This window comes from Phyllopteryx taeniolatus, chromosome 10 (assembly GCF_024500385.1).
Source record: "Phyllopteryx taeniolatus isolate TA_2022b chromosome 10, UOR_Ptae_1.2, whole genome shotgun sequence".
Classification (NCBI taxonomy): Eukaryota; Metazoa; Chordata; class Actinopteri; order Syngnathiformes; family Syngnathidae; genus Phyllopteryx; species Phyllopteryx taeniolatus.
This window is the reverse complement of record NC_084511.1, coordinates 367,964-378,876: the sequence shown is the minus strand read 5'-3', so window position 1 is coordinate 378,876 and position 10,913 is coordinate 367,964. Positions and strand designations below refer to the sequence as shown.

At 43.4% G+C, this 10,913-nt stretch overlaps 1 long non-coding RNA gene across 1 annotated transcript in view; it reads right to left on the bottom strand.

The window, feature by feature from the left end:
• Positions 1-1,333: 1,333 nt before the first annotated feature.
• LOC133484846 (uncharacterized) overlaps positions 1,334-10,913 on the bottom strand; it is a 17,152-nt gene continuing 7,572 nt past the window's right edge. Inside the window, exons 2-3 of the long non-coding RNA XR_009790512.1 lie at positions 4,433-4,526; positions 1,334-3,936 (exon numbers count right to left, since the gene is read on the bottom strand). This is a non-coding gene — a long non-coding RNA (uncharacterized LOC133484846). The remainder of the gene's footprint in view (positions 3,937-4,432; positions 4,527-10,913) is intronic.

Genomic DNA, 10,913 nt, shown 5'->3' with positions numbered 1-10,913 from the left:
ATCAGTGGCATAAACCCTATTACTTCAGTGGCCCGTTCCAACCTGCTTGGAACCTATTCTTCACTTCGTGACCACGAACCAATCAACCTTCAATCCAAATCAGAAAAACAAAAAATGGCTGCCGGGGTGCAGACACACAGTTTGGCAGGTCCTGTGCGTTTGCTTAAAAAGTCATCCAAAGATCAAATAGGACCTTGGATTGTGCTATCAACGTATTCCTTTGTTGTTTGGATAACCCTCTATCTTCTGCTAAGTTCAACATGTCCAAGAAAAAGGGACACTCTAACCTTGTATCCAGCCAGAGGGAGTCAGCACATGCTATTCACAAGGGTACTGGACTATGGCCATGCAAGGCCACCCCCAGGTGAGCAGGAACAGGCTCCAGGGTGTTTTTAATCTCTTTTGGCTGGTGATGTTGAACTAAACCCTGGGCCAGTGCCAGCTGGGCCTCCACCTCTGCTACCTGGGCCAACATCACTCCCAACTGGGCCTTAACCTCAAGCAGACGGGCTAACACCACTGCTAGATCAGCTAACATCATTGCTAGCTAGGCCTCCACCTCTACCGGCTGAGCCTCCACCTCTGCTAGCTGGGCCTCTGCCACTGCTAGTTGGGCCTCCACCTCTGCTGGCTGGGCCTCCGCCTCTGCTGGCTGGGCCTCCACCTCTGCTAGCTGGGCTTCCACCTCTGCTAGCTGGGCTTCTTCCACCTCTGCTAGCTGGGCTTCCACCTCTGCTAGCTGGGCTTCCACCTCTGCTAGCTGTGCCTCCACACTGCCGGCTGAGCCTCCACCTCTGCCAGCTGGGCCTCCACCACTGCTGGCTGGGCGTCCACCTCTGCTGGCTGGGCCTCCACCTCTGCTGGCTGAGCCTCCACCTCTGCTGGCTGGGCCTCCACCTCTGCTGGCTGGGCTTCCACCTCTGCTGGCTGGGCTTCCACCTCTGCTGGCTGGGCTTCCACCTCTGCTGGCTGGGCCTTCCCCACTGCTGGCTGGGCCTCCACCTCTGCTAGCGGGGCTAAAACCTCTGCTAGCTCGGCCTCCACCACTGCTGGCTGAAGCGGAAGCTGGCTGCGTAAAGCTATATGCAAACATTGCCAATAAAATAAACAGGGGGCTGCCAAACCCCGCAATACTAAAGCACCGCAATGCAGGGTGTTCCAAACCATTAATAACTCTAAATTAATATAGTACTCAACACATAAACCAAAAGGCATTCTTTGTGCACACTTAAATATACGAAGCATTTTAACGAAAAGTGATCAGGTCCATCACCTTCTCACTGACTCAAATATTGACTTCCTCTGCCTATCTGAGACATGGCTCCATGAATCTTCGCCCTCAGCAATACTATCTGTACCTGGTTATAAAATGTTTAGAAAAGACAGACAGGGTTCTAAGGGAGGAGGGGTTATGATTTATGCCAAGGACACTTTTAATTGTAATGAAATACATGTTACAGATGAGAATGGATTAGAATTTCTTGGACTAACTGTTTCTTTTTTTTCACAGGAAATGTCTTTTATTCTTGTAGATATTTATAGGCCTCCCTCATCATATGCAGATTTTTATGAAAAGCTGGAAATTTTACTGAAACAACTCAATCTTTCAAAAGAGGTGATAATAATGGGTGACCGAAATGTTAATTGGGAAGTTAACAAAGTTAGGAAAAAAATTTAAAAGGGTTATGGATGATATGGATATGATTCAGGTAATTAATGGCCCTACGAGAATTACAAACTCCACCCGCACTCAGATTGATCTAACTTTTACTAATAGGCCAGAAAGGATCTTGAAGCCATACAATATGCTCACAGGATTGTCTGATCACAATCTTAGAATGGTCACAAGAAAATGAAATAAAAAGTGTTCAAACCCTTGGCCACCACTGAATCCTATAGGATACCAAAACATGAACAACAAAATTTCTATCCAAGAAGTAAACTGGGATGAATTACTCGCTGGCAAAAATTTAGATGAGGATTGATAAATTTGCCAACAAAATACAAAAAATTATTATACAATTTACACGGAAAATTAAACTAAAAGCTAGAAAGAATGCCCTTCCTTGGTTAAACAAATTTACTCTGAAACTGATGAAAGAACGAAATCATTCCTTGAAGTTGTCGGTCAAATCAGGACACAATAGACACCAATGTATTTCACTGAGAAATAGGGTAGTGAAAGAAATAAGAAAATCTAAAGCTGACTTTTTCATTACTGCTTTTAATAGCGCAAAGGGAAGTTCTAAAATAACCTGGAATTATATCAAAAAAACTATTGGGTGATACACAAAATAACAAAACAAAACTAATGCAAATTCAATTAAATGGAAACATCCTGACGGAACCTCAAGTGATGGCTGATGCTGTTAACAACTACTTCATTGAATCTGTGTCAGAAATCTCTGCTAAGTTTGCAGTAAAACAAAGGAAGGAATACCCTGCATTGTCTGCAATGCAGTTCTTTACTATTACAAATATTACTGAGACCAAAGTTATCGATTTAATTCATTCACTAAAACCATCTAAGACAAAGGATGTTTTTGGAATGGCCACGAACATGCTCAAAGATCTAGGTTCAACTCTTTCCACTCCTATTGCCTCAATCATTAATCTTTCAATTTCATCTGGTCACTTTCCAAAGGCCTGGAAATCTGCTATTGTTACCCCTGTCTTTAAATCCGGTGACTCAACTTTTCTGAATAACTACCGACCTATAAGCATTCTTCCGGCCATTTCCAAAATTGCAGAAAAATGGGTGTCAGAGCAGATTGTCCATTACTTAAACAGCAGCTCCCCCTCTCTCCACGCCATGCAGTTTGGCTTCAGATCCAAGCATTCCACTGAAATAGCTACATGCCTCTTCATTGAGAAAATAAAATCTTCTCTCGACTAGGGTGGAGTTGTAGGGGCGGTGTTCTTGGACCTCAGGAAAGCTTTTGATACAGTAAATCACTCTGTTCTTCTTACCAAGCTCTCAAAATTTAACTTCTCTCGCAAAGCTGTGAGCTGGATTGAATCATATCTGCATGATCGAACACAATCTGTATCAGTTAACAACTGCAGATATGAGTCTCTTAGGCTAACCTCTGGAGTCCCTCAGGGATCAATATTAGGCCCCCTTTTATTTAATCTTTATATCAACGATTTGCCCACTGTTTGTTCTGAAGCCAAGAGCGTAATGTATGCAGACGACACGGTTTTCTTTGTTCATGGTCGCTCCAAAGATACTGTTGCTGCTGAACTCACTAATACAATGTCCTGTGTCACAACTTGGTTGCAGGAGTGCTGTCTACAGCTAAACGATTCTAAAACTGTAGGCATGTATTTCACTAAAACAAATAGAGTATCACCTCACCCCGACATACTTGTTAATGGAGAAAAAATGCAAATTGTCAGCCAATACAAATATCTTGGGCTAATAATAGATTCACAGCTTTCCTTTAAATCCCATATTGACAAATTGTGTAAAAACATCAAATTAAACCTCACAAATTTTCGTGCAATTTGAAATGAAATGTCAACTGAAGCCGCAAAAATGTACTTGCATTCAATAATTCTTAGTCACTTCAACTATTGCATAACCAGTTGGTCCCAGGCTGGTCAGAATGCAAAAAAAACATTGAAAGTTTTGTACAAACAAGTAATTAAAGTGATGGATAAAAAAACCAAGGCACTATCATCACTGTGCAATTTAAAAAAAATACAGTCTTTTAAACTGGGACAGTCTTCACATATTTGCAGATTTAAATTTGATTTATAAAGTACTGCATGATTTGGCTCCAGCTCCTCTGGCTGAGTTCATGAGCCGAAGAAATGGCTCTGAGCGTGTCACTCGAGGCTCTGTCAGAGGTGACTGTATCATTCCTCTGCGCAGGAGCACTTTCAGTAAGTCAGCCTGGTCAGTGAGGAGCGCTGGTGAGTGGCACTCAGTACCTGAGGAGGTTAAACAACATACAAGGCCTTCACAAAAAAACTGAAAATGTGACAAGTTAACACCTATAGCTGCCAACACTAAAAGACAAGTATGTTATGATGTTTTTTTGTTATGATCAAATGATTTGTGGTTTTATTCTCTCTTAATAGTATAGTAAGTCTTTGATTATGTATCCTGTATAATATTGTCTTGTAGATGTATTTTACTGCTTTTTTACATCATGGCCAGGGGACTACAGATGAAAACTAGCCTTCTGGCTAATTCTGGCTTTTTTAACCATGTGTACTTCATGTGTTTTATGAAATTACATTGTCCCCTTTCAAATAAACTGATTAACATTAGCAAAACATTAACATTAAGAAGTCACCTTATAGTAAATAGAGCCAACCTGTGTGTAATTTACTCTCAGTATAAATACACATGTTCTCTGAAGGCCTCAGTGATTTGTTAGAGAAAACTAGTAAACAATTGCTTCATGAAGACCAATGGACTTACCAGACAGGTCAGTGATAAAGTTCTGGAGAAGTTTCTGTCCTCTGTCATCGTGTCCTATTGCTTAGTTGTTGCATGTCCTCACCGGATGACCCTCCTTCCACAAACAAAAACACGATTTCACTTTTGTAACGTTACTTGCGGTCACATATCTAGACTGTCTAAATGTTGTTCTGCTCTGGTTCACACTCCTATTCCCCTTGTCTGATTTGACCTTTGATCAACTCAAATGAATAGGACTTGTTCTTCATATTGAGAACAATATTCCCTGAAGACGTACCTACCAATCTTCTCTTTGAGCCCAGCGACTTAGGTTAGTAGTAGGTAGTAGTAGGTTATTAATCGTTTGAAATCAGCATGCTTTCACATGCTTTCACTTTTTTTTTTTTTTTTAATCAGATTAACCATTAAGTGATGAAACATTTTTGGGGGATTAATCTTTTGTAATTTGACAGGTCTCAATCTATTTTGTTGTGTAAAAAAAAAAAATAATCAGATTCACATTACTGAATCTTTTAAGTCTGTGTGGGATGGAAAATGAACAAAAGATAAATGCAAGTGTGTGGGAGAGTGCACGTGGTCTCTGTCTGTCTGATGGGAACTGCAAATTTAGGTATAGTCTCAGTCATGTTGGGGGATTAAAAATGAAAAGCTTCTTTGGGAAAGGGAATTCGTGTGTGAGTGTGTGTGTGCCAATGGAATATTAACCTGATACTATGATTTCTGTTTGCTCCCAAAATTTAATTGCTGGGTCTCCATAAGAGAATGTCCACAACACCTTTAATATTGTGCTGTTTAAACCAAGAGAAGAAGTAAGGAGAGTACATAAAACAACAACTGCAACACTACTGCGTTGCCATTTTCAAACAAATTGACCTTCCATTTCAAAACAAACTGTATTTGTTCACAAGAGATTATTTTTTCAGAGGAGCCTTGAGATTATTATTATTAATCAGTTTTTTTGAAAGGGGACAATGCAATTTCATAAAACACATGAAATACACATGGTTAAAAAAGACAAAATTAGCCAGAAGGCTAGTTTTCATCTGTAATCCCCTGGACCAAGATATGCTGCAGACCACAACTATACCTGCAGACTTTTCTTTACATTTTTTAAAATCCATCCATAAAAATCCATTTTTTTCCGCTTATCCGAGGTCGGTTTGCACAGACGGACCCACAGCTCGTGACCACAGGTAAGGTTAGGAACATAAATTAATCTTTCGGCTTAGCTCCTTCTTTCCCACAATGGACCGATACAAAGTCCGCATCACTGCAGACGCTGCACTGATCCGCCTGTCGATCTCCCGTTCCATTCTTCTCTCACTCATGAACAAGACTCCAAGATATTTGAACTCCTCCACTTGGGGAAGGATCTCATCCCCGACCTGGAAAGGGCACACTACCCTTTTCCGACTGAGGACCATGGTCTCAGATTTGGAGGTGCTGATTCTCATCCTAGCCGCTTCACACTCGGCTGCGAACTGCTCCAGTGAGAGTTGGAGATCCCGGCTTGATGAAGCCAACAGAACGACATCATCTGCAAAAAGCACAGATGCAATACTAAGTTCACCAAACCGGATCCCCTCGGCTGCGCCTTGAAATTCTGGCCATAAAGGTTATGAACAGAATCAGTGACAAAAGGCAGCCTTGGCGGAGTCCAACCCTCACCGGAAACAAGTCCGACTTATTGCCGGATATTTGACTTCCCAACGGACCCTCCTCTCCAGGACCCCCGAATAGACCTTACCAGGGAGGCTGAGGAGTGTGATCCCCTGTAATTGGAGAAAACACCCTCCGGTCCCCCTTCTTAAAAAGGGGGGCCACCACACCAGTCTGCCAATCCAGAGGAACTGTCCCCGATGTCCACGCGATATTGTAGAGGCGTGTTAACCAGGACAGCCCCACAACATCCAGAGCCTTTAGGAACTCCGGACGCATCTCATCCACCCCCGGGGCCTTGCCACCGAGGAGCTTTTTAACCACCTCGGTGACCTCAACCCAAGAGATAGGAGATCCTGCCTCAGAGAACCCAGACTCTGCTTCCTCATGGGAAGGCGTGTCGGTGGAATTGAGGAGGTCATTTATTAGTATTCTCCCCACCGACAACGTCCCGAGTCGAGGTCAGCACTGCCCCATCCCCACTATACACAGTGTTGATGTTGCACTGCTTCCCCCTCCTCAGACGCCAGATGGTGGACCATAATTTCCTCGAAGTCGTCCGGAAGTCTTTCTCCATGGCCTCACCGAACCCCTCCCATACCCATAGTTTTTGCTTCAGCGACCTCGGAAGCGGCATTCCGCTTGGCCAGCCGGTACCCATCAGCTGCCTCAGGAGTCCCACATGCCAAAAAGGCCCGATAGGACTCCTTCTTCAGCTTGACGGCATCCCTCACCGTTGGTGTCCACCAACGGGTTCGGGGATTGCCGCCACGACAGGCACCGACCACTTTACGGCCACAGCTCCGGTCGCCGCCTCAGCAATGGAGGAGCGGAACATGGTCGATGTGCAAAGTTCTCTCAGAGGTAGGAGTTGAAACTCCTTCTGACAGGGGATTCTGCTATACGTTCCCCTCACAATATGTTGGGGCCTGCCACGTCGGACCAGCATCTTCCCCCACCATCGGAGCCAACTCACCACCAGGTGGTGATCAGTTGACAGCTCCGCCCCTCTCTTTACCCGAGTGTCCAAGACATGCAGCCGCAAGTACGATGACATGACCACAAAGTCGATCATCGAACTGCGACCTAGGGTGTCCTGGTGCCAAGTGCACGTGTGGACACTCTTATGCTTGAACATGGTGTTTGTTATGGACAATCCGTGATGAGCACAGAAGTCCAATAACAGAACACCGCTCGGGTTCTGATCGGGGGGCCGTTCCTCCCAATCACACCCTTCCAGGTCTCACTGTCATTGCCCACGTGAGCATTGATGTCCCCCAGCAGAACGATGGAGTCTCCAGCGCGAGCGCTCTCCAGCACCACCTCCAAGGACTCCAAAAAGGGTGGGTAATCTGAACTGCTGTTTGTTGCATAGGCACAAACAACAGTCAGGACCCATCCCCCCACCCGCAGGCGGAGGGAGGCTTCCCACTCGTCCAACGGGGTGAACCGCAATGTACAATTTAAATTATTGTTTTTTTTAAATGAACTGCCTATGGCCAACCTTTTGAGCTCTTTTTCTGCTAGTCTTGACAACTTACAATTGTTGATTTATTTGTTTTTGCACTCCAAGTCTACTTCAACCTGGCTGACCAGTTGAAGGCTATTTGACCAATAATTTTGGAATTTTGGGCATGGCACATGCAGGTTGGCCTATACACCACTTCTCCTCAGTAATTTAAAAAATAAAATAAAATAAATATATATATATTTATATTCTTATTTATAAAGTTTTAGGTCGACCATCTGATTAAAGCCAACTAGATTTAGTAATTCGTTGTAAATTGACAGATAGATTATTATCGTTAAACAATAATATTGCACGTAAGTCAAAGAAATAATTTTGAAGCACTATTCATTAATCCATCCATTTTCTACCACTCATCTTGGTCAGGGCCATTTGTGAGCTGAATTGAATTTTTGTCGAGAGGCAGTCAGAGACGGAGGACACTGTATAAAGATAAAGAACCATTCATTCATACTATTTAGAGCAGACGTCCAAATTTATTACCAACATTGCTTCTTCTAAAAATAAAATGCAATACGACGCTTATCAAGGTCTTGTTTGCTTCTAAATTTCGACACTGGGTGGTGGAGGGTAGTGCACGCAAGGTCACTGCTATGAAGTGTGTAACTCAGTCATTCTTAAACCTTTTCCACCAAGAAACACCTTAAAAATGTTTACCTTTTTTAAGTATCACCATCATGACCGATATTAGACCACAGCAGTGTAGTTGGCCTAAAACAGATTTTTTTTTATTTCTCCCAAAATAAACTGAAGCCATTTATTCCTCAGGCCCTCTGAGTTACGCAGGTGATGCAAAGCTTCTACACATGACACAGCTGTGTTGTCACTCAGCCAGTTTGAGATGTTGAGTTGAGATGAGTGTGCGTGTAGCAACCACATAGTGGGTGGGTACTTGAATAGTACATTTTTGCATCAGAAACACACAGAAATCTGGTCGTTTTGCAAGCCTTATGATGTTTACAATCTTTTACATTCAATCAACAAACCCCATAGATGTCAAACTTAAACTAGGTCAAAGACTCATTTTGAGTTGTGCATAAAACAGTATAATTGATTTTTGTTGTTGTTGTTTTTAATGGAAGGGCACCTTTAAATAAAAGATTAAAAAGAGTTCCTAAAGATTATATGCAAATGTATCGTCCTAAAATGTTAAATAAAACTGAACTGTACTTGGGTTGGGATTCTTTCGAGTCCCACTAGATGGAGTCCGCGTACCACTACCACACTTTGAGAATCATTGATGTTACGTATCACAAACCGCAAAGAATAAGCAGCATTGTCAAAAAAAAAATTCTAATTTCTTTTCATTATTTTAAAACCGATTCGGTACGAGGAGAGCTAGTTAATCAGCGGGTGTAGAGACGGAAGGCGTGACTGAAGAGGGGGGCGGCGTTGGGTCCCTGCGGCCTCCTCCAGATGGTCGGTTTTTGTGGCGCTCTCGGGTGGACTCCTGGGCCCGACCGCGGTGCAGGCACAGCAATTATAGGACACTTCTGATGTGCATGTGAAACAGTGTCAATCCACTTGAATGTGTCCGCAGACACACACCCCTAGGACTTATTCACTGAGTGTGGAGCCACTCATTCATTGCGACAAAAAATACATTTCTTGGGTATCCCCTCTCTTACACTCTGGTCCTACTTTATAATTTACATAGCCACTTCCACCACACTTCAGTTGTACAACCAGGTCCACCTCCCATGTCCTGCATGCTTCCCCTCCTATCCCTGTCCTGTCCAGTCATGTCCTATATTGTCCTGTACTTCCCGCAAAGGGTGTAGCACTACTGACCCATACAACACTCAAATCCAGTGTGTCACTGTACTAGGTATGTAATGCTTTACTTTCCTCATTTTGTCTTCTATTCCTATAATATTTAGTTACCTTTTCACTCACTCCTTTTTGTTTATTTCTGTCACTCCCCTTTACAAACTCGTTCGACTGAACGACTGTAGTTCTCAATAAATATCCATCAGAATACAAAGAAACCACAGTGGCAGCATAAAAAGTCCACTGTGACAGTAAAACTGTTCCGGCATAAAAGGGATACAGATCTTCCTTTCTGTTTCACCTAACAGCCGTACAGGACAAAAAAAACAACAACAAAAAGTGACTGAAGAGATGCCAATCATTTGCTTGTGCTCACAAGCTTTGCGGTGGGGTCAGCAGCCTTGTGCAAAAGTAGACTTTTGTAGTTTCATGGCCAGATTACTTAACTCCGGTTAGCGACAAAACTTAAAAAGAAGATATTGGACCGCTCTCTACTTCAAATCAAGGGTAAACATCTATCACGGGTGGTGTTCCATACGCAGGGGCTACATGGCTGAATTTGAAAAACAACCAGACGTCACCTCACCATTTCACCTCGTCGTCGAGTAAGTTGATCACGTCTCTTATATTTTTAATTGATTGATTGATACATTCCAAAAATTACAAAATCAAACCGGCAACGTTTCGTGTAATGTTGGTACTTGCGGTGCACTCAGTGTGAGGTAGCTGCAGGCAAGCGCGACGCAGGTCCCTTCCTTGTTCCTCCACCTGGCTGACCGAAGAGCACTATGAGGCAGCCAGCCAAGCGTAACGAGCCCCTGTCTTTCTGGTTCTTTTTTCGTTAAGTGAGCTCGGGGTGTTTCTTTGTGTAAACAACGTGGGCAGCAGTGGGAGCAGGGACTAAAATGAGGCCAGATTCAAGTCTTGCTAGCATTATGAAAACGTGCATACCTCACCTTTAAGCAGACAACTGCTAGCATGCTAACTCAACTACATTTTGGTTGCTAAACAAAAAAAATGCCACAGCGGCCAGTCAAGATATTTCTCATCTTACGGCTCAACATGTGCGAACACAGGATACACCCTGGACTAGTCGCCAACCAGTCACAGACCACATTGAAACAAACTCACATTCACATCTATTGCCAATTTAGGCTTTAATCAACTTAACATGCATGATTTTGGAGTGTTGGAAGCCAGAGTACCCAGAGACTGTGAGGGAGACGCAAACAACCAAGATGAAGCACAATACTGTCCGACAAGTTATTCGAAAAATATGAATTTGGCCCAGTGGAACAAACAACACCACGGTGAATAGGACAGCCATGTAACTGAAGATTTACACCAGCTAGTGTGGAAGCTGTCACTATTTCCCCTCACTGCTGCCAGTGTGAACTTGTCAAAGAGGCTGCAGTGATGCTGTCTGCCTCTTTACAAGTGATTTCACACAGTCTGGCACACTTTCTGTCACCGACGGCAATGCCGTAAGGGCAGATCCCAAAAAAGAGACTCTCGGTAAGAAGT